The sequence below is a fragment of the Podarcis melisellensis genome (assembly GCF_964234715.1).
Source record: "Podarcis melisellensis genome assembly, chromosome: 4".
Lineage (NCBI taxonomy): Eukaryota > Metazoa > Chordata > Lepidosauria > Squamata > Lacertidae > Podarcis > Podarcis melisellensis.
The window spans coordinates 75,666,937-75,672,137 of NC_138531.1; positions in this window are offsets into that span (position 1 = coordinate 75,666,937).

The following is a 5,201-nucleotide window of genomic DNA, read 5'->3' on the forward strand; positions in this document are numbered from 1 at the left end:
CTGACAGTTAACAGCCTTGATCAAGATCAAGGGTCTTTTACCACACTTTTTATTCATCTCCATAAAACAGGATATTTGTCTCTGATGGAGGGAGGTCACATATTACTTACATCTACACAAAACCCAGTCAGTGAAGTAAGAGTTTCTTTTCTGAAGTGACAGGTGATGCTCAGCTGCAGGAATATGCATACCTGAAGGTGTTCAAAACACAAACTAACAAAACAAGGGGACACAGAAAACTTCCAATTGAAGGAGATGTTTGTTGAAGGTGGGGGAATGATGTCTTTTTTAAAACACAAGGGGCCCGTGGCCCATCTAGTCCAGCATCTTGTTCTCACAGTGGCCAACCAGTTGCCTATGGGAATCCGGAAGCAGCACTCCCCAGTTATAGTTCCCAGCTACTGGCATTCGGAGGCATACTGCCTACAAGACTGAAGATGGAACATAGCCAACCAAGTAACTGGTTCAAGTAAGGAAGCCATTCCACAGATATCCTTGCTCAAAAGTAAATCCTATTGAATTCAATTGGGCTTACTACCAGCCATGTAAGTACTCTTTACAGTCCTGTTTAGGGAAGTTTTTAATGTTTAATGCTGTATTGTGTTTTTAACATTCGGTTGGGAGCCACCCAAATTATTATTATTATTATTATTATTATTATTATTATTATTATTAGTTTGGACTGCAGCCTTAGGGAATGAGTAGTTAAAAAGGGGCCATAGCTCAGTGGTATATCTAAGTGGGTGAATAGTGGGAAGGATAGATGTCATTCACAATGTCCCGGTTTCTATCCTTGACATTTCCAGTTTAAAATGTATTAGGTGAGCAGCAGATGTGAAAACCTCTGCTTGAAATCTGCTGCCAGTAGACAATATGGGGCTTGGTGGACAAGAAATCCGATGCCATATAAGATGGCTCGCGATGAATATGGCTGATTTATTTGGCATATGTTTTCATAGCTAGCAGCCGACAGACTGTATTAGAGACACATAAAATGGGATAGCAAGGCTGCTTCCCTCTCTTAAGCAAAAGTAATTTTTAAAAACCACCGCTTGCTTTGTAAACCTGGGCTTCTCCATTCATCACACTGCCTGCTTGTCAAGCCAGTTTGGCAGAACACGCTCTCTTGCCAAGGAGCACTGGCAGCTGAAGAGCAAATTCCATTCCATCTTCCACACCCTGCTCCGCTCTGCTCATGGAGGGGATTAATTCTGAAAACCATCTAAAACCACTTGAATATTATTAGACCAGCAGCGAATCCTGAGAATTAGCAAGGATTCCTTTTTGTATTGGCAATCAAACCACATAGTCATCATGATTCACTGCCTCAGAATCAATGAAGTGACCAATGACTGGTAGTATCAGCACTGCGGGGCCAAGTTAGTCACATACTTGGACTCTCAACCACTCCCTTCGCCTGGGGTTCAGAAGCCATATTTGTGCATCAGCTGGATCCTTAAAAGTTGGTGATTTCACCTGTTTTGCAGGGGGAAGTTTGCATTCAATCAGATATACTACTTGAGATATTGTTTGTTGAACTGTGGCAACTGAATTCCAAGAGATGAATCCATGGAGAGCTATCAATGGCTACTAGCCATAATGGCTATATTCCACCTCCACTGCCTCTGAATACCAGTTACTGGGAATTGCAGGTGAGAAAAGTGCTATTGCACTCAGGTCCTGCTTTTGGACTTCCTATGGGCATCAAATTGACCACTGTGGGAACAGGATGCTGGGCTAGATGGACTTTGGCCAGACTCAACAAGGTCTTATATGTGCTTCACATAGATGCTGGTAGCTGTACAGCTGAATTTTGCATTAAACCAGGTTTCCTCAACCTCGGCTCTCCAGATGTTTTGAGACTACAATTCCCATCATCCCTGACCACTGGTCCTGCTAGCTAGGGATCATGGGAGTTGTGCGCCAAAAACATCTGGAGGAAGCCTGCATTAAACAAGCCAACAAACCTGAAAGGGGAATTGATGAGCTGAAACATGCGCAATTCAACAGGCAGTTATCACCGGTCCCCCATCTATGCTGATCAGAACGCAATAAAAAGGTTTAACCCCCAAAGAGGATTCTTAAAATTAACATTTCTGGTAAACTTTCTCTGAATGGCATTTAGTACGAGTGAACATTATAAGAGGATCTTAATCTTGTCTGTGCTCCGTTTGCTTTAACTTTTATTTCTTAAAGTCAATATTTTAAGCAAACATTATAGGAGGATCTTAGCCATGGGTAAAGTGCATTGCTGGTTAATTTAGCACTATATTAAGTGTCAAGACTCTGTTTTAATTCTAGTAGAAAAGGACTCTGATCTGGTAGCAACCTTAGTTTAGCCTCTGGTCTAAAATCATCTTACATGGCTGCCACATGTCACATAGCAGCTGCTATTTATATTTCCTCCTTCATCACAATTTCTCTACAATATACATTGCATGGAGAATCAGAGCAGCATTGCCAACTTTCCCCCCCAGCAGAGGTTGTGAGCCTTTAATACCCATGCTTCATATCAAACAGAAATTTAGCAGGTAAAACTTTGCACAGATGGCAAAGAGGGTTCCTGCCAGAAAAAGTTGGCAACCTTCCCTTGCCCCATTTACCTACCTGGCTATCCCTTTCATATAAGGAAACCATATCTGCTTGTAGATTAAGAATTGCATCCAACATAGTGTAATGATTTCTGCCTGTACAACAGGACTGCACCATTCTCCCCAAATCTGTTCCTTAGAGTTCCTCCAACGCTCTGGAGAAAATGGGGGAGTATGGGTGTGGGAAAAGGGAGAGGAGACCCACGGCACAGGTGGAAGTCCTTGGGCCAGCAGGACAACTATGTTAGATATGGCCCTATGTCCTGAGTGTGCAGATGTTCACATAATCTACACAAAGTTTTCTTGCGCAGAAATGATATTATCAGCCTCTGTACCATGGCTTTTAACAGCCAGTGTGGCAGGAGTCAGTGTGATATAGTGGTTTGACTGTCGGACTAGGACCTGGGCGACCAGGGTTCATATCCCCATATAAAGCTCACCCAATGACCTTGGGCCATCAGTCCCTCACTCTCAGCCTAAGCTAGCTCACATGTTTTTGCAAGAATGAAAAGAGGAAGGCAGAGGACTAGTTACACCATCTTGAGCAACTTGGATGAAAGGTGGAATATAAATGTAAGAAGCTAATAAAATAAAATTGATCAGCAGATGTTATTTTATTTTATTTATTTAACTTATTAGTCACTTGTCACCAAGAAGCTGCACAAGTAACTTAAAGAAAAATATACACTACATAATACCATGGCAGGGGAAAGGGAGAATTAGATAATACACAAATATTTCATATAACATAGCATTTATGGAAAAACCAAGCCAACACAATATAAATAGCAGCAAACATAATTAACAATACTCAAATGCTACAGTGATACTTCCAACCACTAACTAGAAAATAAACAAAAACCATTCACATTAAACCAACCATTTCCTCCCTTAATCTCTCCATCCCACCCTCCCACCCAGAAGTGTGGTGTCACAGCCAGCTGTAGCAAATCAGCGGTAGGTAGGTCCAGTGCTATCCAGGGATGGCTCAGTCTCTCTCTTCTCTTGTCAGCAGGGGAGCGGCAGTTAGTAGAACATGCTACTCCCCATGCTGTAAGAAAACATCATATGCCAATTTCTCAGGTGCAGCACCAGACAGCTGGTGCCTCTGAGCAATTGCCAATGGTCTGAGTCTTCAGAAGGGCTCCCCACCAAACTTGCTGCCAATACCAAATGCTACCCAGGTTTCAGTGACCACCCAAGCACCAGAGACCGGGCAGCTGTGAAGAAATTCAGGCCACTGAAACAATCATATGACTCATCTCCAAAATAAAGGCATTTGGAGGGAAGGAATTAAGTTTCCCCATTCTCTTGCTGCTTTTTATGGAGAGTCACCATATTAGTTATTTGACATTTGGGGGGTAGCCCCCCGGCAGGCTCCATTTGCTGCCCAGGTGTCCCTTTTTGGTTCTAGTCCTGTTGGCACTCACAGCCTGAGTTTGCTATTAGAAGAAATGATGTTGGAACATATATTCTTATCTCCTTGCATTGAGGGGTTAAAGGTGGAAAGGGAAGAAGAGATTGATTGGTGGTGATTGGAAATCCCTGCTCCCTATTCATGATTCTGCAGTAGAAGAATATCTCTTCACCATAACTTAGTGGTAATTCTTCCTCTTGACCCTGTAGTAAAATAGTAATTGAAAGGTTATCTCCACTATAAAGTATAGTCCTTTTAATGATGGAAGCAGGAGAAAAAGGTATTCAGGCAATGCTTAACCCAATTGCTCATTAATACAGGAAAGGCTTCAATCCTAAACATAATGACTATGGAACAAGCCCTGCTAGAGACATTGTGGCTTCTAAGAAAACATTGTGCTGGAAGTGACTTTAAACACAGTTCTTTATATTCGGCATTTATTGCATTTATTCCCTGCTTCCTTCAACCACCTCTGCTGAATTTCTGAGTGACTGCCATTCTCATGGCACAGGAGCCTGCCGGGGGGCGGGGGGGCGGGAGGGGGGGTAGACCACATAGCCATTTTCAGGCATCCATTTGAATGATTATTAACAAGTTAACAGACTCTAATGAGAGGTTATGGACTCTCCTTCCTTGGAAGGTTTTTAGGCAGAGGTTGGATGGCCACCTGTCATGTACAATCTAGGTGAGATTCCTGCATTGTAGGGGGCTGAACTACAGTAGATTACCCTCGGGGTACTTTCCAACTTTACAATTCTATGATTCTGAGTTATGATACAGGATTTTATTTCGTTACGACCTGTTCTTTCGGAACCTCGACAGTCTCACCTCTCCCCAATTGGACCTTATTGCTCACACTGCAACTACAAATCCAAGGACTTTGTTTATATAAAGCCTAAACATATCTGAATTGTGTCAGGACAAATAGAACTGGAGAGAGAGAACTTCAGCTGAGATACATGAACATTTTGAAGGAGGTAGGGAGACGAAATCTTAAACACAATTTTTTATAATCATCTTGCCTGTAGGCAAAACGCATTTTTAAAATTCTGCTTTCTTATCTCTTCCACTACGATGTCCACTTTTTTCTTCATGTACGCTTAGTAACAATGTTAACATCCCTTTGCACGTCTTTGTACATTATTTTTATTTGCCTATCCACTTTAAAGATTGCACATGGATGAGTCACCTGG